The sequence below is a fragment of the Eurosta solidaginis genome, chromosome X (assembly GCF_040869045.1).
Source record: "Eurosta solidaginis isolate ZX-2024a chromosome X, ASM4086904v1, whole genome shotgun sequence".
Taxonomy (NCBI): Eukaryota; Metazoa; Arthropoda; class Insecta; order Diptera; family Tephritidae; genus Eurosta; species Eurosta solidaginis.
In genome coordinates this window covers 78,623,042-78,648,841 of record NC_090324.1, presented here as the reverse complement: position 1 = coordinate 78,648,841, position 25,800 = coordinate 78,623,042, and positions in this window count along the sequence as shown.

The window sequence follows — 25,800 nt, the reverse complement described above, 5'->3', positions numbered from 1 at the left end:
GTAGGTTCAAGTTCTGGTCGCTTGTAAAATTTCTCTCGGTGAGACAGGACCAATATATATTCTCGCACGGTGAGTGGTAGCACGGAGAATATATATATATATATATATATATATATATATATATATGTGTATGAAAAGAAATAAAAAGGCAAATGGTTATATTATTATAATGACAATAATTAGTTTATTTAATGTTAAAATGGTACAATATTTTACCTTTGATATTTGATGTGGCGTGACAGCAGCAGCGACTTTCTTCCTCCGTGGTTGAAATGGAACAGAAAACAAGAAAATGATCTCTGTTGTGTCGGACCGCAGATCATGCGGGGGATTTCCAAGGGATATGTGTTATCCGATGGAAAACGCAGTTACCCGTGTTATGCTGCTTATATGTGCGAGTGACTCTATAAGGGTGTATGCATGCGTGTTAGCAATACATGACAGTGTATTTATGTAAATACATACGTGCAACTAAATGAATTATGCATTGGGGTGGCCGTGTAAAATAGATATAAATATTTAGGTTCTGACCTAAACACATTATAATCTTGTATTCCCATAGCTACCGTTTTGTTACCTTTGTCTGAAATTAAAATTTTAATGTTATCATTTTATCTCGTCGGAAATACAATCCCTCCTAGCAAAGAGCCCAAAGTTCGCTCTTCCTATTATTATTATTATTATTATTATTATTATTATTTTATTTATTACGGCCAAAAAAGCCTAATTCATTGTATAGTACAATTTACAAAATTCATAATTGTTTCTTAAAATTATTTCAATAAAAAGAATTGAGTAAGTTCATTCTTTAACTAGAATTACATATTTAAATTTTTACAATATAGAAATAGTTTTTCTTTAAACTTAACAACGTTTTCACAATCTTTTATCTCTGCTGGTAGTTCATTATATATTTTATAGCCTACGTATTCTAAGGTCTTTTTTGCGAACTCGCTTCTTACTTTGGGCAGTCTTAAATTTCTGCTACTCCTAGTTCCATAGTTATGGATCTCATGATTGTACTGTATCTTATCACTCAGATAATTTGGTAACATTCCCTGTGTTATGTAATGTATAAACTTCAAAGAGTAATAACAGATTAATTGTTTAATACTAAGCCAATTTAACATAGGAAGCATAATACTTTTTGATGTTCTATAAGAGCATTTTAGTATCAAACGCATTGCTTTGTTTTGCTGTATTTGGAGCTTATTAATTAACGTATCATTTGTTACTAGTAGTATTGATGGGCAGTAAGTAAAATGTGGTTCTACAATTGGTCTATATACTAATAATTTGTGATGTTGGCTAATATGCTTACATGTTCGATACATAAATCCTATTTTCTGTGCAATTTTCTTCTCTAAATGATTCATATGTTCTGTGAAACTTAGTTTCTCATCAATTATTACACCTAGGTGCTTCATTTGATCTACTCTTTCAATTGCATTGGTGTTTATTTTCAGACTTGATTGGATTAAGTTATTATTTTAGTCTTGTTATTATTAAGTCTTGTTAAATATCATATACTTAGCTTTATAAATATTAAGTTTTAGCTTTCTACTGCACAGCCACTTAAATAAATTATTTAAGTCTTCTTGTATTTTCATGACAGCGCAAACTACATTTTTGTTACTAATGCATCATCCGCAAAAAGACTTATTTTACAATTTCTCAAGCAAGTTTTTATATCATTGACGTAAATTATAAACAATATCGGAGCAAGTACTGAGCCTTGTGGCAGCCCAATGTTAACAACCACAACCAATTAAACTGCGTCTCCACTTACCGTCCTTTGCTTTCTGTTACTCAGGTAACTACGAAACCATTCCAAAGCTTTTCCCTTGATCCCAGTTTTATCCATTAACTTCAGCAATTCATTTCGATCGATTGTTTCAAACGTCCTCTTTAAGTCTAAGAAGCAATAAGACAATAGGAGTTTCTCCTTATTTAAATACATAGCGGATGGAGAAGAAATTGTGCAAGCAATAGAAAACAAGGAAGAGCAAAATGAAGCACGCACCAAACTCTCAAGCTTAATAAGAGAACACACAAAAACAAACAAACCAAGTGCAATAGATCGTATAATAGTCGATACAGTGGAGCAAACGCAAAAATCTCTGAGACTTTAATTCACATTAACTTCGGATATACGTTTTATTTAATAACATATATTGTTTTTCCAAATAAATTTATAATCAATTGTTAATTCCAACCGAAAATATAAATTTTTAACAAATTCACGATTTTAGGTTTCTTTCGTTAATTTAATTTTCGACTTTAAATCAACTTTATTTAATTTAGAATTGTATGAATTATTTCAGGCTTAGCTGATCCATTTATTTTGGTGCAAATGAAAGAATTCAATTCACCATTCTGCCCAACGTTTCGCTGACAAATTTCACCATCATCAGGGGTGACTCTGTTAATTTTTAAAAAACAAAAGACATATATTAATTATACGTTCGCACAAATAGAAGAAATACATGCACTTGAATTTTTGCGATACTCACTGCAATATTAAACAATTATATATAAGCTTAAAACTAGTTACATCAGTACCACTTCTTGTGGTAGTCTTGTCTAAACTAAATTGCTGTTCAATTTCTTATGCGTAACAAGTAAGCTGAAGCTATATTATCGGTGCCCTCCTTTTTGTTTATCGTCTCCTCTCTTCTTTGTAATATCCTTAGACTTTCTAATGTGTATCGCGTCATTTCTCTCTTTTCTTTGTCAATAATTCTGGTGTTGGTAAACTCAGCTGTGTGGCCACTACTTAAAGTATGTTGGGACAAGGCCGTGCTTGGTGTTTGATTTTGTATATCCGATTCGTGTTGGGCTAAGCGGACGCACTTTATCACAGCGTTCGTTGTCGTTGCCCTTGAATTTTATTTCCTACACAACGTTGCTTTGTTGTTGTTTTTCTATTGGGCATTTCGTTTTCGTATAAATGATGGTCATTGTTGCATTCGATTTGTATGCAAGCGTAATATGTTGTTGCTTTAATATTTTCTGATTAAAGTTCTCGCTGAGTTTTGGTATGTATGTGACGCTGTAATATTTTTGTTGATGCATTAGATGTTTCTGGGTTTTGTGGCTTCGTTTTCTGTTCTCCTGTTATTATTTTCTCTTGCGTGCTCAGTTCGTGTATCAATTGCACTGGGTAGTTGTTGGTTTTTAATATGTTGTATATTTTGTCTATGTTAGCTTCGTGGAATTGTCTATGGCTTATTGTCAGTATTTTGCGGATTAAATTTTCCACTGTGTTAATTTTATATTTTCTGGGTTGGGAAGAGAAGTAGTTAATCAGGCGTCCAGAGGAGGTGGGTTTAGAGTACCAGTTCAGAATTATATTGTTTTTGTCTCTATGTATACGGACATCCAGGAAGGGGATGCTTTCGTTTTCTTCCATTTCTGTTGTAAACTTGAGTTTTGGATGGTATTTTTTAAGTGCCTTTAGAATCTTGTTCCTGTCGCTTCGTTTTGTTATTGCAAAAATGTCGTCTACATATTTGTTGATAAATTGAATGTCAATATTGTAGTGTTGTTTCAGCTCCGAGATGGTGTTTTCTAGAAGTTCGTCCATAAAAATGTCCGCAATGGTTGGGGAGAGGGGATTGCCCATTGGCATTCCAAATGTTTGGAAGTATAATTTGTTATTACACTTAAAATAATTGTTGTCTTTGAAACAAAAGTTCAGGATTTCTTGATATCTTTTCTTTGGGATTTTTGTTGTTTCTTGTATTATGACCCATTTGTTCATTATAAACTTGGTTGCAAGCATTGTCGGTATATTTGTAAACAGGGAAATGACATCAAATGAGACTAACACTTCATCATCGGGCAAACATATCCTAGTTAGTCTATCTTTCAATTCGTATGTATTTTTCACATTAAATCTTTCTGAAATAAGTGGCTTGAGAATTTCTCCGACATATTTTGACAAATTGTAACAGGGGACCAGGACAGACGAGGCAATGGGACGTAAAGGAACTTGAGGTTTGTGAACTTTTAAGAAGCCGAACACGAATCCGATATAAAAAATCAAAAACAAAGCACGACCCTGTCCCAACACACTTTAAATAGTGGCCACACAGCTGAGTTTACCAACACCAGAATTATTGACAAAGAAAAGAGAGAAATGACGCGACACACATTAGAAAATCTAAGAATATTACAAAGAAGGGAGGAGACGATAAACAAAAAAAGGCCACCGATAATATATCGTCAGCTTACTTGTTACGCATAAGAAAATGAACAGCAATTTAGTTTAGACAAGACTACCACAAGAAGTGGTACTGATGTAACTAGTTTTAAGCTTTAAAATAATTGTTTAATATTGCAGTGAGTATCGCAAAAATTCAAGTGCATGTATTTCTTCTGTTTGTGCGAATGTGTAATTAATATATGTCTTTTGTTTTTTAAAAATTAACAGAGTCGCCCCTGATGATGCTGAAATTTGTCAGCGAAACGTTGGGCAGAATGGTGAATTGAATTCTTTCATTTGCACCAAAATAAATGGATCAGCCAAGCCTGAAATAATTCATACAAATCTAAGTTAAATAAAGTTGATTTAAAGTCGAAAATTAAAAAAAAATAAAAGGAGAATAAAATATTCGAAGAAAAAAAATGAAAATAAATTTATTTGAAAATTTGGAAAAAAAAGTTTAAATAAAATAAAATTTACTCCAAATGAGGTTAATTTATTATTTGAAAATTAAAATTTACAAATGGAATTCAAATAAAACCTATTTAGCACAAAAGAGGAAAATTTCTTCTAATTTAAACTTAACAAAGTTGCAACGAGAAGATAGAGTGTGTTCAAAAATTAAAATATATGAAATCTAAATGAGAAGATGTGCTGTAACTAAAAAAGAATCTTGTTTAAAATAAAACTGAAAGAAAATTTATGTGAAATACGGAGGGCATTTCAAGCTAAAGTTCATTCCAAATTTTAATTACGGAAGATAAAAGTAGAATAGGGTTTTAGTAAAAGGAAATCCATTTAAAGTAAAGTAAGGGCTTGGCCGAAATATAATATAATTAAACATATTTAACAAAAAGTAAAGTGCAATTAAGAAGAAAACAAGTAAGGAAGGTTAAGTTCGGGTGTGACCGAACATTACATACTCAGTTGAGAACTATGGTGACAACATAAGGGAAAATAACTATGTAGGAAAATGAACCGAGGGAAACCCTGGAATGTGTTTGTATGACATGTGTATCAAATGAAAGGCATTAAAGAGTATTTTATGAGAGAGTGGGCCATAGTTCTATAGGTGGACGCCATTTAGGGATATAGCGATAAAGGTGGATCAGGGTTGACTCTAGAATGCGTTTGTGCGATATGGGTATCAAATGAAAGGTGTTAATGAGTATTTTAAAAGGGAGTAATCCTTAGTTCTATATCGTATTTGATAAATACGATAAAGCGTTCTTTATTTTTCAATAATTCTTTAGCAACTAAAATTTATTTAGAGTGAAAATATTTTTTTCATTTTGATGTTTTACAAAAAGTTATATAAAAAATTGTTTGATAAAATTAAAATGAACAAGTTGTTTTTTAACAAGTGAATGTCCTACATATTTCCCCCTCCAGAGACTTTGTTTAACGATGAAGTCTCGATCTAAAGCGTACATGACGTGGAATACGACTTCTTACATGAGGGTGTATTGGAACACAAATCGTTCGAGGATCTTCACAAATATCAGTATTAAATACGAATGCTGGCTTGAGTCGATCAATTGATATTGATTTGGTACAATTATTAATATTGACGTTAAAAACTTTATCATTTCTGCTCACCACTAGATATGGACCATCATACGGTGACTGAAGAGACTTTTTAACAGCGTCGCGACGAACATATACATGAGTGCAAGTAGCAAGATCTTTGTGTACGAAAACAGAACGATTTGATTTATTCGAAACTTCAATTGGACGCAGCGAGTTCATTGAAGATTTCAGTTGCTTGACAAATTCATCGGAAGGAGACAAATCATTCTTAGCGTCGAAAAAATCACAAGGAAGCTTTAAGGAAGTTCCATAAACCAGCTCAGCAGGACTGGCATTTACATCTTCACGTAAACTTGATCGCAGTCCTAACAGCACAATTGGTAAAATTTCCATCCAGTTTTTAGTGTTGTGACACATGAAAGCAGTCTTCAGCGAACGATGCCACCGCTCAATCATACCGTTGGCACAAGGATGATACGACGTAGTGCGTATTCGTTGAGAACCAAGAAGTTGTGCAAGTTCCTTAAAAAGATTGGATTCAAATTGACGACCTTGATCCGTTGTAATTTTTGAAGGAACTCCAAACCGAGATATCCACCCATGAAATAAAGCTTCCCCCACAGAACGGGCACTTATGTCAACTAAGGGAATTGCTTCCGGCCAACGAGTGAACCGATCAATGCAAGTTAAAATATACGAATGTCCATGTGAGGAAGGCAATGGCCCAACAAGGTCAATGTTAATATGCGAGAAACGTGAACTTGGGTTTTCATAACTACCTATCACACTATGATTATGACGATGAATTTTTGATCGCTGACAATTAGCACAAACTTTTGACCATGTCCTAATATCTTTTTTCAAATTCGGCCATATGAAACGCTGTAGAATTATTCTAGCTGTCGCATTAGCTCCTGGATGAGACATATTGTCAATAGTATTAAAAATGTCTCTCCTAAAACCAAGTGGAATGTATGGTCTTGCATTGGATGTGGATATATCACAAAATATAGGCTTCGACGACGATGGAATTGTTATAGATTTAAAAATTAAAGATGAAGAGCTTGGATTCTCAATTAACTCTTTTAGTTCTGTATCTTCTTCTTGAGCTTTTGCTAACTCTTCATAGTTGATTAGATTCGGAGAATCAATAGTCGAAATTCGTGAGAGAGTATCTGCTATAATATTTTCATTTCCTTTGATATGACGTATGTCGGTGGAAAGTTGCGAGAGAAAATCCAGTTGACGAAACTGCCGAGGCGAAGCTTTTTCAAGTTTCTGTTTAAACGCAAAAGTAAGGGGTTTATGATCCGTATAGATTATAAAATTACGACCCTCTAGCATATAGCGAAAATGCTTTACTGTAAGGTATGCCGCAAGAAGTTCTCTATCATAAGTACTGTAACGTTTCTGGGTGTCATTTAGCTTCAATGAATAGAATCCCAGAGGTTTCCAAACCTCATCAACTTTCTGTTGTAGAACACCACCAATTGCTTCGTCAGATGCATCAACCATAACAGATATCGGTGTAGAATCTATAGGATGAGTCAATAGAGTACCTCGAGACAATTCATTTTTACATTTTTCAAACGCGGATTGAGCTTCAGGTGTCCATTCGATTTGAGATTTGTCATTCTTCTTATTACCTTTCTGATAAATAAGGAGTGGAATTTGCATCTCCGCCGCATGTGGCAAAAATCTTCGGTAAAAATTCAACATCGCAGTAAAACGTCGCACTTCCTTGACAGTTTTCGGTTGCGGAAAGTTTATAATTGCATCAACTTTCTCAGGAATTGGCTGAATGCCTTGAGCAGACACTAAATGGCCGAGAAATGTTACTTTATCTTATCCAAAATGGCATTTCGCAACATTTACTGTTAGACCATATGACTGAAGGCGATTAAACAATTGCTCAAGATGAAATAAGTGTTGTTCAGAGGATTCAGAAGCTATTAAAACATCGTCGAGATAAGGGAAACAAAAGTCTAACCCTCGAAGAACCTCATGCATGAACCGCTGAAACGTTTGAGCGGCGTTACATAAGCCAAAAGTCATAAATCGGAACTCAAATAATCCGAACGGGGTAATTATAGCCGTTTTTGAAACATCGGTAGGAGCAACCGGAATTTGATTGTAGGCTCGAACTAAATCAATGGTAGAAAAAACTGTCTTTCCTGAGAGCCCATAAGCGAAATCATGGATGTGCGGAATGGGATAACGATCAGGAAGAGTTTGAGCGTTAAGACGACGATAGTCTCCGCACGGACGCCACTGGCCATTTTTCTTTAATACCATATGTAACGGCCTTGACCAAGAACTTTTAGATGGGCAACAAAGTCCTTGATCGACCATAAATTGAAACTCTCGTTTTGCAATTTCAAGTTTGTCCGGTGCTAAACGACGAGGCCTTGAAAATATCGGAGGACCTTTTGTCTCGATGACATGTTCAACACAATGAGGAACTTTTTTCTGATGCAACGAAGGATTCGTTAAATCCGGATATTTAGATAAAAGTTTATGATATATGGTTGAACTTACAAGAGTCTTTATCGCTGGTAACTCTCTTAATTCACATAACTTACCGGAAGAGCTCAGACCAGTTTCACAATCTACCAAACAGCCTTCTTTTAAATCCACCAACAATCCAAAATGTTTCAAAAAATCTGCGCCAATTATAGGACTGCTAACATCAGCAATAATGAATTCCCAAGCAAAGGAACGACGTAAACCAAAAGTTGGGGTTAAAAGTTGAGTACCAAATGTGTTGATAACTGTACCATTAGCAGCAAAAAGTTTGTATTTGTCTTGCTTTTTGTTAGATATACCTGCTGATGGGAGAACCGACACATCCGCTCCAGTGTCTATCAAAAACTTTTTGTTGGTGGACTTATCAAAGATATGTAAACGATTAATTGTAGCTAGTGGCCGCTTCATCTAGTGACCGACCGGCGAGTTTCCCTGATGGTGTTGCTTGAATGAACACGGCTGTCGACAATTCCGGGCTTGAGACCTAAATCTACGATGATAATAGCACCACTCGGTTGTATTAGCTGACTTAGTTGTGTAACGCCTATGCGAATTTGAGCGACTTCTGCGTCGAAAGTGTTGTTTTTGAAGATTGCCAATAGCTGTGCTCAAAGTTGTTATTTGTTGTTGAAGATCCGATAGATTAGGAAACGATTGTATTGCTGCGATAGTTGATTGTTGTTGTGCTGAAATTGCTTGAATTTTATCTGCCATTACTGCAAGTTTATCCAACGTTTCAGAAGATGTTGCCAAAACAGCTTGCGTTTGTGAAGGTAGACGTTGTAGCCACAATGTTCGCAGGAAGTCATCGGTAACTCCACCATGCGAGAGACCACGCATTTCCCGCAGAAGACAACTAGGTTTTTTGTCCCCTATGTCCAAATCGTTCAACAACTTTTGGATTCTCTTCTCCTCGGAAATTGAAAAATGATCGATGAGACGTTGTTTAAGCTGCGTATATATATTCTGAGGTTGTGCCAGAATAATATCGCTTACCTGACTTAATATATCAGATTCTAATTCAGGAAGAATCGTGAAATATTTTGTTTTCCCTGACACAATTCCGTGATGTTCGAACTGTGCCTCGATTTGTGCAAACCATATCAATGGATTTTCCTTCCAGAATTTCGGAATTCGTAGATGAATTCCTCCTTGTGAATTGCTTGAAGATGGCACAATCGTGTTGCTGATTGTAGATAGCGGATTCGTGTTTATTGTGGTTGATTGCTGTGATGAAACGGCATTGTCTCCGGAGCGTGTATTCGGCATGATGCGTATGAATATGTTCACTGGTTCGGGGTCACCAATATATCGTATTTGATAAATACGATAAAGCGTTCTTTATTTTTCAATAATTCTTTAGCAACTAAAATTTATTTAGAGTGAAAATATTTTTTTCATTTTGATGTTTTACAAAAAGTTATATAAAAAATTGTTTGATAAAATTAAAATAAACAAGTTGTTTTTTAACAAGTGAATGTCCTACAGTTCCATAGGTGGACGCCGTTTCGTGATATCGCCACAAAGGTGGACCAGGGGTGACCCTAGAATTTGTTTGTACAATATGGGTACCAAAAGAAAGGTGTTAATGAGTATTTTAAAAGGGAGTGAGCCTTAGTTCTATAGGTGGACGCCTTTTCGAGGTATCGCAATAAAGGTGGACCAGGGGAGACTCTAGACTTTGTTTGTACGATATGGGTATCAAATGAAATGTGTTAATGAGTATTTTTAAAAGGGAGTGGGCCTTCGTTCTATAGGTGTTCGCCTTTTCGAGATATCGCCATAAAGGTGGACCAGGGGTGACCCTAGAATTTGTTTGTACAATATGGGAATCAAAAGAAAGGTGTTAATAAGTATCCTAAAAGGGAGTAATCCTTAGTTCCATAGGTGGACGCCGTTTCGAGATATCGCCATAAAGGTGGGCCAGGGGTGACTCCAGAATTCGTTTGTGCAATATGGGTATCAAACGAAAGGAGTTAATGAGTATTTTAAAAGGGAGTGGGCCTTAGTTCTATAGGTGGACGCCTTTTCGAGGTATCGCAATAAAGGTGGACCAGGGGTGACTCTAGACTTTGTTTGTACGATATGGGTATCAAATGAAATGTGTTAATGAGTATTTTTAAAAGGGAGTGGGTCTTCGTTCTATAGGTGTTCGCCTTTTCGAGATATCGCCATAAAGGTGGACCAGGGGTGACTTTAGAATATGTTTGTACGATATGGGTATCAAATGAAAGGTGTTAATGAGTATTTTAAAAGGCGTGGGGCTTAGTTCTATAGGTGGACGCTTTTTCGAGATATCGCCATAAAGGTGGACCAGGGGTGACTCTAGAATGAGTTTTTACGATATGGGTATCAAATTAAAGGTATTAATGAGATTTTTAAAATGGAGTGGTGTGAAGGCGTTTTCCAGATATTGACCAAATTGTGGACCAGGGTGACGCAGATCATCATCTTTTGGATACCGCTAATTTATTTATATATGTAATACCTGCCAAGATTTTAAGGGTTTTTTATTTCGCCCTGCAGAACTTTTTCAATTTCTTCTACTTAATATGGTAGGTGTCACCACCATTTTATAAAGTTTTTTCTAAAGTTATATTTCGCGTCAATAAAACAATCCAATTACCTTACCACGTTTCATCCCTTTTTCGTATTTGGTATAGAATTATGGCATTTTTTTAATTTTTCGTAATTTTCGATATCGAAAAAGTGGGCGTGGTCATAGTCGGATTTCGTTCATTTTTCATACCAAGATAAAGTGAGTTCAAGTAAGCACGTGAACTAAGTTCATTAAAGATATGTCGATTTTTGCTCAAGTTATCGTGTTAACGGCCATGCGGAAGGACAGACGGACGACTGTGTATAAAAACTGGGCGTGGCATCAACCAATTTCGCCCATTTTCGCAGAAAACAGTTAACGTCATAAAATCTATGCCCCTACCAAATTTCAAAAGGATTGGTTAATTTTTGTTCGACTTATGGCGTTAAAAGTATCCTAGACAAATTAAATGAAAAAGGGCGGGGCCACGCCCATTTTGAAATTTTCTTTTATTTTTATATTTTGTTGCACCATATCATTACTGGAGTTGAATGTTGACAAAATTTACTTATATACTGTAAAGATATTAAATTTTTTGTTAACATTTTACATTAAAAAAAATTTTTTTTTAAAAGTGGGCGTGGTCCTTCTCCGATTTTGCTAATTTTTATTAAGCGTATATATAGTAATAGGAGTAACGTTCCTGCCAAATTTCATCATGATATCTTCAACGACTGCCAAATTACAGCTTGCAAATTTTTAAATTACCTTCTTTTAAAAGTGGGCGGTGCCACGCCCATTGTTCAAAATTTTACTAATTTTCTATTCTGCGTCATAAGTTCAACTCATCTACCAAGTTTCGTCGCTTTAGCAGTCTTCTGTAATGAATTATCGCACTTTTTCGGTTTTTCGAAATTTTCGATATCGAAAAAGTGGGCGTGGTTATAGTCCGATATCGTTCATTTTAAATAGCGATCTGAGATGAGTGCTCAGGAACCTACATACCAAATTTCATCAGCATACCTCAAAATTTACTCAAGTTATCGTGTTAACGGACGGACGGACGGACGGACATGGCTCAATCAAATTTTTTTTCGATCCTGATTATTTTGATATATGGAAGTCTATATCTATCTCGATTCCTTTATATATGTACAACCAACCGTTATCCAATCCAACTTAATATACTCTTTGAGCTCTGCTCAACTGAGTATAAAAAGGAGCATTTTTTTTAGGTTTATTGCATGCATATATGTATATAAATCCATACATACTGCTTGATATGCCAATGGGGATTGGAAGGCTATGTATGCGTAGGGTATGTATGGACATACATACATAAGGGCAGGAAGCAATAAAGGGACCTACTCTAGCATTATACGTCATACCCACTGTAATGTAGCATTATGCTTCATACCCACTGTAACACACTTGCAATAATACGCATCATGAACTCCAAATATATTTTAGTAATAATCATATTACAATATTTTCCAACATAAATTATTGAACTAACCCAGACGATTAACTAACTTCAATGGAATGCCGAATATGAAACCCTTATCCGTTCACAGCCAATAAATTGCTTAGTACATACAAACCATTATGGAAACCAACTAAAAAGTACTCGCATCGATATGCCAACAGGCGTACAAACTTACATACTTACGTGTATGCATAGCCTTAACCAAAGTACTCACATTGATCTGCCGACGTTGCTAAATAACATATACAAAACTACATGTATAGAGTCAAGCATACTAAACTACATGTATACAAAGACTGTATACAAACATACATGTACTCATACCCCATTTTCAATGTAGTAAGTAAATTACTATATAAGACAAAGAATTTATTGAATAAACAGAGATTTAATGTTTGCACATCCAAGTCGCAACTTCTTTTAATTTCCAAACTTTTCATGGCGATCCTGCAAGTGTAGGTCAATAACTAGCACAACTGCTAAAAGATCTAGCTGGCCAGAAGAGCCTGTTTGTTTTCAAGTTTAAAGTCGCGATAATAAATAAATAAAGCAGGATTCGCCTGTAAAATCCTGCCAGTTCAACATTAAGGCAAAAGTTGCTGCCCAGGAAATCCAAAAGGATTTCATTAAAATAAATCTCAACAGTATGAAGCAGAATATACTACCACAAAATTTGAGTCACCACCAGAGCGATATGTAAGACCAAGGCTCCACATCAAGCAACCGATTTGGATTTAAAAAAAAAAGAAAGGCAAAATAAGATAATAATCCGGAACAAAATGGCATACTTCATGGCAAACTAATTTGAAAAATATTTGGTGGTAACGCAATGGAACCGAAGGATTTGGCAAACTAATTTGAACAAGTAAAGAAGGTTAAGTTCGGGTGTAACCGAACATTACATACTCAGTTGAGAGGTATAAAAAAAAAATAAATGTAAGGCGCGATAACCTCCGAAGAGATCTAAGGCCGAGCTTCTCTTCCAATTTGCGTCGTGCTCCTCTTGATTTTCCCTACAAATTTGCCGGACGGGACCTACATGTTTTATGCCGACTCCGAACGGCATCTGCAAGGCAGATGAGTTTTCACTGAGAGCTTTTCATGGCAGAAATACACCCGGAGAGCTTGCCAAACACTGCCGAGGGGCGACCCCGCTTAGAAAAATTTTCTTCTAATTGAAAAACCTTATTTCTAAAATTTTGATGTTGCTTTGCCCGGGGTGCGAACCCAGGGCATACGGTGTGATAGGCGGAGCACGCTACCATCACACCACGGTGGCCGTAAGCATAAGGGAAAATAACCATGTAGGAAAATGAACTGAGGGAAACCCTGGAATGTGCTTGTATGACATGTTTATCAAATGAAAGGCATTAAAGAGTATTTTATGAGGGAGTGGGCCATAGTTCTATAGGTGGACGCCATTTAGGGATATAGCCATAAAGGTGGATCAGGGTTGACTCTAGAATGCGTTTGTACGATATGGGTATCAAATTAAAGGTATTAATGAGGGTTTTAAAAGGGAGTTTGGTTGTTGTATAGGTGGCCGCCTTTTCGAGATATCGCCATAAAGGTGGACCAGGGGTGACTATAATGCATTTGTACGATATGGGTATCAAATGAAAGGTGTTAGTGGGTATTTTAAAAGGGAGTAATCCTTAGTTCCATAGGTGGACGCCGTTTCGAGATATCGCCACAAAGGTGAACCAGGGGCGACCCTAGAATTTGTTTGTACAATATGGGCATCAAACGAATGGTGTTAATGAGTATTTTAAAAGAGACTGGGCCTTAGTTCTATAGGTGGATGCCGTTTCGAAATATCGCCATAAAGGTGGACCAGGGGTGACTCTAGAATGTGTTTGTACGATATGGGTATCAAATTAAAGGTATTAATGAGGGTTTTAAAAGGGAGTGGTGGTTGTTGTAAAGGTGGTCGCCTTTTCGAGATATCGCCATAAAGGTGGACCAGGGGTGACTCTAGAATGCGTTTGTACGATATGGGTATCAAATGAAAGGTGTTAATGAGTATTTTAAAAGGGAGTAATCCTTAGTTCCATACGTGGACGCCGTTTCGGGATATCGCCATAAAGGTGGACCAGGGGTGACCCTAGAATTTGTTTGTACAATACGGGTTTCAAAAGAAAGGTGTTAATGAGCATTTTAAAAGGGAGTAATCCTTAGTTCCATAGGTGGACGCCGTTTCGAGATATCGCCATAAAGGTGGACCAGGGGTGGCCCTAGAATTTGCTTGCACAATATGGGCATCAAACGAAAGGTGTTAATGAGTATTTTAAAAGGGAGTGGGCCTTAGTTCTATAAGTGGACGCCGTTTCGAAATATCGCCATAAAGGTGGACCAGGGGTGACTCTAGAATGTGTTTGTACGATATGGGTATCAAATGAAAGGTGTTAATGAACTTTTTCATTTTCTTCTACTTAATATGGTAGGTGTCACAACCATTTTATAAAGTTTTTTCTAAAGTTATATTTCGCGTCAATAAAACAATCCAATTACCTTACCATGTTTCATCCCTTTTTTCGTATTTGGTATAGAATTATGGCATTTTTTTCATTTTTCGTAATTTTCGATATCGAAAAAGTGGGCGTGGTCATAGTCGGATTTCGTTCATTTTTCATACCAAGATAAAGTGAGTTCAAGTAAGCACGTGAACTAAGTTCATTAAAGATATGTCGATTTTTGCTCAAGTTATCGGGTTAACGGCCATGCGGAAGGACAGACGGACGACTGTGTATAAAAACTGGGCGTGGCATTAACCGATTGTGCCCATTTTCACAGAAAACAGTTAACGTCATAAAATCTATGCCCCTACCAAATTTCAAAAGGATTGGTTCATTTTTGTTCGACTTATGGCGTTAAAAGTATCCTAGACAAATTAAATGAAAAAGGGCGGAGCCACGCCCATTTTGAAGTTTTCTTTTATTTTTGTATTTTGTTGCACCATATCATTACTGGAGTTGAATGTTGACATAATTTACTTATATACTGTAAAGATATTAAATTTTTTGTTAAAATTTTACTTAAAAAAATTTTTTTTTTTTAAAAGTGGGCGTGGTCCTTCTCCGATTTTGCTAATTTTTATTAAGCGTACATATAGTAATAGGAGTAACGTTTCTGCCAAATTTCATCATATCTTCAACGACTGCCAAATTACAGCTTGCAAAATTTTAAATTACCTTCTTTTAAAAGTGGGCGGTGCCACGCCCATTGTCCAAAATTTTAGTAATTTTCTATTCTGCGTCATAAGTTCAACTCATCTACCAAGTTTCGTCGCTGTATCGGTCTTTTGTAATGAATTATCGAACTTTTTCCGTTTTTCGAAATTTTCGATATGGAAAAAGTGGGCGTGGTTATAGTCCGATATCGGTCATTTTAAATAGCGATCTGAGATGAGTGCTCAGGAACCTACATACCAAATTTCCTCAAGATACCTCAAAATTTACTCAAGTTATCGTGTTAACGGACGGACGGACGGACGGACGGACATGGCTCAATCAAATTTTTTTTCCATCCTGATTATTTTGATATATGGAAGTCTATATCTATCTCGATTCCTTTATATATGTACAACCAACCGTTATCCAATCAAACTTAATATACTCTGTGAGCTCTGCTCAACTGAGTATAAAAATGGAATCGAAGGATTTGGCAAACTAATTTGAAAATATTTGGTGGTAACACAACGGGATCAAAGGACAACTTTCAATTGGCACAAGTTAACAACAAAATAATCCGGAGGCATAACGCCAATACAATTAATATAAGTATATAAAAATTTTAGAAATAAATTGGGCGGCCTTTATGGACGCTAAACAATGAGCAAAAACGAAAGTTTTTGCTTAGGATTTTTTTTTTTTGCACTCTTTAAGTAGTATATGAAAGAAAATTAGGTTTTTAGAAAAGCAATTGTATTGAACTTTGAACAAATTTTTTCAAAAAAAAAAAAATAATAAATTTTTTCCCACTAAAATTTAAAGCAAAATTTCTTTATGGAAAAGAAGTAGCAGAAAAATTAAAATTTCTTAAATTCAAAAAATTATCTTAAATTTTTATAAAGAATATGTTAAAGTAAGTTGGAATATTTATAATAATCAATCAACTTCAAACATTTCACCTAGCCTCTGGAGAAATCCCATAAAATATTTTAATAAAATTTAAAAATTTAAATTATTCAGTCCACTACTATTAAAATGCAAAGAAATTCGTCAGACTTTCCTCTCTATTGGTGGGACGAAAATACCCGACATACTAGGGACCTACCCAAAGAGTTAGAGAGTTTAAAGAAATTTTGGAAGACAATAGGTATGGAAAGGGAACCCACAATTGAGGACATTATAAACCCCACTACCAAGGTGGAAGAATAATGCGTATGATGAGGAAAGTGTTCCCCAACAATTCCAAATGTTAGGTAGCACCTGAAAAAAAAATATATACTAAAAGTTAGTTTAATACAAATGGATAAGAATATTTCCAAATATATTTTTCTGGAATATTGAAATTTTTATATATAAAATATTTTTAATCAACAATATCGACAAAAAAAAAAAAAAAAAAATTTATAAAACAAAATATCTAACTTCTTATTAACATTAGAAAACTTTCAAGATGTCTTGGTGGACAAAAATAGCCCAAGGCATAATGATAGCGATAGCTGGCTATGAATTCGGTAAAGAAACCTCCGAAGAGGAAGTAGTTAACAACAAATTGATAAAATATGAGCCACAAGCCCAAGTAGACACAAAACCTACAGACATTTGGTTAGGTGCTTTAATATGCACGATAGTGCTATTAATCATAGCGATAGCCGCTATATTTAAAACCTATATGAAATTTAAATATAGGCAAATGAATAACGTGCAACAGCGCGTCTAATATTTTTTTCCCCTCCTACACAAATTTCCAAACCCAAAGCTGAGGAAGAGCGATAAACAATTCAATTATTAACCCTCAAAACGTAGCAAATGACCTTAAAGGCAGCTTCATTAGACCTGCCAAATTTAATGACAAATCAATAATTTGCAAACTTCAAAATAGTAGTTTCCATGGAAGTAATCAAAATAACATCCTTGAAGGCTGTCAAAGGAAAAGACTAATAAAACAGCCCTAGTAAAATTTCAGTCAGTGGACATATGCAAAAAAAAAAAAAAAAAAAAAAAAAACTATAAATTTTACAACCAGCCAATATTAACAACAAAAATGAAGCAAAGTCACAAAGAGAACCTATATATATATATATATGTTAAAGCGCTATATAAATTTGCAATAAGACATGTCGCGCTCCTAAAATGGTAGCGTAGGAAATACAAGAAACCTGGTTGTAGATGATAAAAATTGACTTAGGACAATTACTTATCAGGCTGTAAACACGTTGTACAAATGCCGCCAATCCAGGACTTGAAATTTTTAAGAAAAACACAGTTGTCCTGAGGGACAAATTGGTGAAAAATAATTGAATATTTACTCGGGTAGGCAAATTTAAAATAATAAAAGTAGGTACCCAAATTCTCTAAGATCAAACACAAAAACAAAAAAAAATTTTGTGAAAGTGACAAATCCCGGTATAAAAATAAAAATAAATTCTTCATAAAAGTCATGACGATTCTGTCTTGGTGGCCGCCGCAGATATCGCATGACAAATAAGATCAAAGGAATTGCTGGAAAATATGAAATTATCGAAAATATAAAAATAACACTCAAAGATACGAATTTTTTTTTTCATCCACTGCACCTTCTTTCCATTAACCAGCTAAACTACTACAACAAATAAAAATTACCTCGCTCTTCCACCAACTACAGCTACTAAATTTCCCGAACAATTAACTATACAATTTTTATTGATTCTAAGTTTAATGTAACCCTAATAAAATAATATAACAATGAAAAGGTGTTAAGAAATATATAAGTATTCGCTTTTATAGAAACCATAATTTTAGGAAAAATATTTTTTCTTTAACTCCGATAATATAGAATAGGAAATAATAATAGGAAATATCTTCCACGCTAAATAGAATTGGACAGTAGTAAGAAATATTCTTACTTCATAGATTAGAAAATATTAATAGGAAAATATTTCGATAGAATATAGTTTTCATGATAGAATAAAAATGGTAAAAATAGTTTAGAAACTAGTGATAGAAGCAATAAATAAGGAATTAGTAGTACATCTAAGATATCTCTTGAAAATAACCTAAAAATAAATATTCCAAATCTACTCAGTAATAATTATACCTAAGCAATTAAAAACAATTTACTCAATTGTTTAATAATAATTTATATCTAAACAATTGAAAACAATTTTTTTTTTCTTCTGCTTCATAGTTCCATACAAATATTAAAAATAATTCCTAAAAACAAGCGGATTTTAGATGGGTCGACACATTTAAAATCCGGCAATAAAATAATAAAATAAACAAGATAAATAAAATAAGTAAAATTTAAAAACTCCTATATCTAAAAATTTAAAATTTTGAGAAAAAGGACTTGTACAAAAACAACAAAAAAATATGTATGTAAAATGTAAACATTTTTGAAAAAAAGGGGATATGCATTAAAATATAAACAATAAAAACATCAAGGTCAGCAGATCAAAAGCAAAGCAAACAACCTCTTTCACTACAATATCAAGTAACAATAAAATATCAAAATCATTGAAAATATGACAAAGAGTCTTATACAATTGTTCACAAAACAAATTAGTATTAAGATATTTATGAATGTATGGGTTAAGTAAATTACTATATAAGACAAAGAATTTATTTAATAAACAGAGATTTAATGTTTGCACATCGAAGTCGCAACTTCTTTTAATTTCCAAACTTCTCACTACTAGACCTATAATATCCAGGCTTTAGAAAACATCTCGTTTTTTCTCTATTTTCTGTCTTTATAGATTTTTGTGGCAGGACCTGGGAAGGGGCTAAGAACACGCATTATCATACGATTTTAAAGGAGGTAGATAATTGGAAATTTCAAAATACATATGTTCCAATGTCATATGTAGCGAAATAGATTGCCGTGGAATGAGAGAAGGGAAAGAGAAAGAGAAAATTCCAGTCCAGAGTATGATCGTGGCCGGCAGGCAGCAGTACTAACTTAGCGAAAACCAGCGCCACGCCAACGCCAACATTCAACAGCGGAAACCAGCCAACGTCAGTAGCAGCGAACGCCAATCAAAGTCAGCAGCATCGACAGCATCGCCACAATCAGCAACGCCGACAGCAACACCAGCGACGTCACCAACACCAAAGACCAAGGAGGGCCGAGGGAACACCTTGTTTTATTTTTGCCTCATAACCATTTATTAATTTCGAAAATTTTGAAGTATTTATATTTCTTTTGTTATTTTTGTAAAGATTTCCTGTTTTTGCTATGGACACGTAGCTTGCACGTTTCTTTTTGTTTTGTTGGTTAACACGTAAGCACATTTTTTTTGGCTTCTAAGCTAGCTTTCGGGTTTTAGTTTCTTTGATAATTTCTTTGTTATTTTCTTTCTTTGCACACGGATTCCTTTTTTTTGCGGTGTTCAAACAATTTTTATTTCCACGCACTTTCATATTCAAACTAATCGTAATTAATTTTTTTGTAAGCAAATTTTTTTTTCAAGACACATTTTTTTTTCTCTCTCTGCGTTCCTTTTTTCTACCTTTTAGCCGCACAATTTTGTGACCCACTCGATGCCCGTTACCGCGAGTGAGCGAGCATGGAGTCGATTGCAAAATTCCATTGAACCTTACTTAGGCAATGAACGTATGGTATTTTTACGAGTAGGAAGAGAAGTATGTCTGTAAATTTTCCCCTCTCACAGGTCCCCCACAGCTTGAAGGCGCCTACAATGCTGATGTGCTGAGATCAGGTGTACATAATACCTTAGCCTAAGTCAGGAATTTGCATTAACTTTGGTTGCTTTGTTTTCTTTTTTTATATATATGTACATACCGATATATTTTTTTGCTATTTATTGAAAGGAAAGATATGACAATAATTTTTTTGTTGAAGCAAAGTATCTTTCTAATACAGAGTACATTAGGTTGCGACGAATTGTAAGCAACCCTCAGTATTGTTCAGTCACTTTTGTTTGAATTTTTTTTATATTTTTTTTGCTTCAATCTTGATTGGTAGTTGAATTTATTGTATAAGAATTGTTTAAAAATTTCGAGTTTTTCTGTTTATATAGATAAAATTTATTACTAAATATAATTGTCAAAACATTTGTATTCCTTCTGTTTGCAATAACTTTTTTATACGTAGATTTAAGCCTAGTGGTTGGGGTGTCATATACTTATTTTGTTTGCGGATTTAAAATTAAATAAAAGAATGTTTATAACTTTGTCAAATTATGAAAGTTGAAATTAGATTTATTTCTGTAATGGAGGACTAACTTCTCAACTCTTAGGTGTGGGCGTTGTTTCCGGTAGGAAGAGGGGTATTGGGGAGGGACAATGACGTGAAAGGCCCTTAGACAGAAGAACTTGAGTCTGGTATAGGGGGCACTGTAAGGTAATTGGAGTCAGCACAGTGCCCAACGCTTCGCGCAAGCTGCACTGAAGAGGGTGGGTAGACTCCCCCTGACTCAGGACGGGCCTCCTTGTCTTTTTTCTTCCATTTCCTACTATCCCTCTTTTTCTGTATCCTCATCTAGGCATGAACCACTACTTTTTTTGGTTAGATAACTGCGGGTAAGGCAAGTGTGCAAAACCCCACCCATTCGACGAGCCAGCAGGGGCTTGCAACCATGCCACATGCCACCTCCGCCTTACCACCAAAAGACAGTTATCGTAATACTATATATACCACCAATCGGTTTTATGAGATATATACACCGACTTCTCGAAGGCTTTTGACAAAGTCTCCCACCATATCCTCGTATATATGCTTGAATGTATTGGCTTCCACTCTGTGTTCTTACGTTGGCTAGAATCCTACCTAACGAATAGGCTCATGTGTGTTGAAATTGAAAGTATTAAGTCTCGCTATTTTGTCGCAACATCTGGAGTACCCCAGGGCAGTATTCTTGGTCCTTTCCTGTTTGTGCTTTTTATTAATGATATTGCTTTCTGTTTCAAAATCTCAAGTTTCCTCCTCTATGCTGACGATCTTAAACTCTTCCACAGAAGTCCTCTTCGGATGCCTCCCTTCTGCAAAACGACCTTAACAATATGGTTGACTGGTGCCGTACAAACAATCTTTTCCTCAACGTGAAAAAGTGCTTCACCATGACTTTCTCGAAATCATCCCGTTCCCATTCTTCATCCTATGGCATTTCAAGCGGCCAGTTGGCAGCAGTCAGTGAATATGTTGACTTAGGTGCTGTCTTCGACTCCAGATTCACCTTCAATAACCATATTCACTATGTCCTGCCAAAGACCTCCAGAAATTAAGCTTTCCTTCGCAGGTATGCACAAGATTTTAGAGATCATTATACCAGGAAAGCCCTATACATCTCTTTGGTGCGCTCTAAATTAGAATATTCCTCTGTTATTTGTAACCCTATCTATAGCAGACACTCGGAAAGAGTGGAAAAAGTTCAAAGAAAGTTTGTCTGCTTTGCCTTATTCCCTTTAAATTTTGATGATCTGTTGCCATCTTATTCCTCTCGTTGCAAATTGAAACAAGGAGAACAGTGCAGCTGGTCATGTTTGTCTATGACCTCATTGCAGGCTATTTGGATTGCCCAGCACTTCTTGGCAACATACCGTTTAACGTCCCCCTAAGAACGTTTGGTTCATTCCTCCCGTTTTATTTGCCTGCTAGTCGGGCCAATTACTATCAATTTAATCCAATCTTCCGCGCCCTCACCGAACTTAATATACTTTCAACGGGTATAAATATTGATTTCTCTTGTCAAGAGACTCCTTCAAGTCAGCAATTAATATTTTCTTAATTTGACATTATCTTCTATTTATGTTTACTGTTATATTTGTTACTAAATATTTGTTGGCTGTTATATCTTGTTTTCAAAGATTTTATTAAGTTTTGTATCTAGTCTGTAAGATTTTGTTATCATAGAGTGAATAAGCGAAACTAAATAAATAAATAACAATCTCTATGATTTTTTCAGACAACAATATATGCTATATACGTAAGCATTCGTTGAAATGATTTTTTCAAACAACAATATATGCTATATACGTAAGCATATGGTGAAATTTGAAGCTTCTAGCTGTTAAAATATATATCTACTATATATACCACCTGTTTTAACAGATAGAAGCTTCAAATTTCACTAAATACTTTCTTATATTGCATAACACTACCAATTTAGTGCTGGACAGGCGGGCTTCCATAGCATCGATAGAAGTGCAGCGAAACTATACTGCTATGTAGCGCCAAGACTTTCAAGTTCTTGTACGCATACAAAAAATGTTTCTGAAGCACATACTGAAACGCATCACTCGATTAACTCAGTGCATCGCCATGCAGATGTTGCCTTCGCGCTTTACTAACATGCGTAAAATGCCTACAGACTACACAAGCACAACACTTTGTTCGCATGATCTGGAAGTCTCCCATCCATAGTACTCCAAGGTAGGACATAGATGTAACTATTCTAGATTGCATAGTCCAGAAGACAATTATAAACATGTAAAATAGATTTAAGTTAAGCTTAGGAAAGCCGTAATAAATAATTACATTGTACATTATTATTGCCTGGGTGGGATATATAGTATATATCCCCACAACCGGTTGTTTAAATAAGAAGCTTTTCGTAATTTCTGCGCTATTTTAACAGCTAGAAGCTTCAAATTTCACCGAATCCTTAGGCATAGAGCGTTAGTTGTTGTCTGAAAAAATTGTATAGATCGGTGGTATATCAATCACTACATAGTATAAATTGTAAACTTGGGGGTGGGGAGGGAGGAACGGCCTGAAGGTTCAATGTGGCCATATAAATCGTTCCCGAGATGGTCGGGCCAGCATCTTAATGGTGCTGTGTTACCGGAGCGTATCGGATCTGTATCCGACAAAGGACCATCACGTCGATAACACTCCCCAAAGCCTTCGGGGAGTAACCTAATCGCTACAACAACAACAACATACGCTTTTTTTTAATGGCTAGAGTAATTGAAGGGGAAGGTTTATATGTATAATAACAGACATTAAATAGTGGAGAAATACTGTTATTTTTGAAGTTACTAATGTGATGTCGTAAATAATTAAATTTTTATACTCAGCGTGCTTTGCACACAGAGTATGTTAACTCTGATTGGATAACGGTTGGTTGTACAGGTATAAAGGAATCGTGATAGATATAGACTTCTATGAGAGTTTGCAAATAAAACAAGATACGTCCGATCAATTCAGTACATTTAGTGGAAGTAAAAGTAAAATATAAGTAGGATAAAGTATAGTCATTACTCGTTAATATGTACATAAGTACATGTATGTGTATGTATATGTATTCAATTATCGCAGTTGAGATGTTAAGTGACTATATAAAAATAGTATTAAATCCTTCATACTCCGCCTCATCCCGATTGCGATTTTCTGTTTAGTACAAAAGTTAACATTTCAAAATTAATTGATTGAAAATAGCATTTAAAAAACTAACATTTCAAAATTATTTCTTTAGAAAAATTATCATTAAAAAATATACATTTCAAAAATCATACAAAGTACAGGGTTATTAAATTGTAACAGTTATTATGTTTACGTAAAGGCAAAGGCTTAGTAAATATATCCGCCGCATTCTCTGAAGATGGTACATATTCTATGTCGATGTCGCCATTTGAGAATTTTCCCCGTATATAGTGAAAACGTATATCTATATATTTACTTCTCTTGTGCATGGTCGGATTACGAACAGCGAAATAGTGCCTTGGTTATCACATTTTATAGTTGTAGGATTTTTAGTAAGCGAGTCAAAACCTAACTCGACCAAAAAATTACGGTGAAATGCGGCTTCTTTGGTCCCTTGACACATGGCTACATATCTGCCTCCATCGTGCTCAAAGAAACCATATGTTGTTTTTGGCTTCCCATGCAATCAAACCCCCACTGCAGAATAGCCCTTAGCCACTCATTGATTTACGGTCAACCTGATCTGAGCCCCAATCGGGATCTGTAAGACAAACTAAATTTTGGTTATTTGGCATATACGTCAACATACCCTTCGGCTTCAATTTAAGTTAGCGTAGTATACGTTTCGCTGGTACAAAATGTTGTTGATGAGGATGACTGTGATATTGCGATAGCCTAGATACCGCGTACGCAGGATCCGGTCTGGACGTAATGGCCAAATATGTTAGCCCCCCTATCAACGACTGATATTCCTTCAAATTAGCACCACTGCAACCATCCTCGACACATTTTTTCAGAACGGTACCCTGCGTGTACGGTGTTGAAACCCCCATAGAATCTTGTATATTCCAATTTTTGAGCAACTAGATAGTGTACTTTTCTTGATGTATGGTGATATAACCGCATTCTCCTTCTCGATCAATCTGCATTCCCAGATAATAACTGATTGGCCCATGGTCTTTGGCTTCAATCTTAGCACTTAACTTTGAAATAATGTATTTCTTTGTAATTTTTGATGTACATGCTAAGATGATGTCATCAACGTAGATAACTATTATGTTTATTTCAGCTTCGTTGCTCTTAATATACACGCAATTATCAGATTTGCACCGACGAAAGCCCATCCCATTTAAAAGAAAATATATTTTATGGTTCCAATCTCGGCCCGCTTGCTTCAATCCATATAAAGATTTTCCAATTTGCGTACTTTATTTGGATATATTTCTTTGAAATCTTCGCCATAAACCTGGGAACTACCCTGCGCAACTAACCGTGCTTTAAATTTCTCCACTGTGCCATCTTGATTAAATTTGGTTGAAAAAACACACCTTGAGCCGATTACAATTTTTCCTTTCGGGTAGTCCCACGTATCATTTTTTAATAAAGAATGATACACTGCCTGTATAGTAGCCTTCCATTGCTCGCTGTTTCCGGAGTTTAACGCACTCGTCACTTATATTGGATTTGCACGTACTAAGTTGAGAGTCTCTGCTGCTTCCATAACGAACTTTTTTCGTGGTCGTCCCACACCACCGCTGCTAATTATCTTCGGTCTTCCTCTTTTCCGCTTTCCCAAAACGACTTTACCATCATCTTCACAACTAATTTCGCTCATTTTATTTTGCTCAATATTGTTTTCTTCCCTATTCGGTATTAATGCATCTTCTTGATCGGGCTCTTCATTTTGTTCAATATTGTATGTTTCCATATTACGTATTAATGCTTCTCCTTGATCGTGCTTTTGCGTTAGTTGTTCTTGTTGTTCGGCTGAACTTTGAATTGTATGGGATGTTAAAGGTTCTTCGACTTTAACCAAATTATAAAAATCAGCACTTTGCGTTATTACAACTCGTGCAACCGTTATTGATCGGTTTAGTGACTTATACAGCCTTTAGCCTTTAGTTAAATCAGCATAACCAACAAACGTCAACTTCGTACTTTATGGTTGAAACTTCGACCTATGTAACCGATTACACAGCG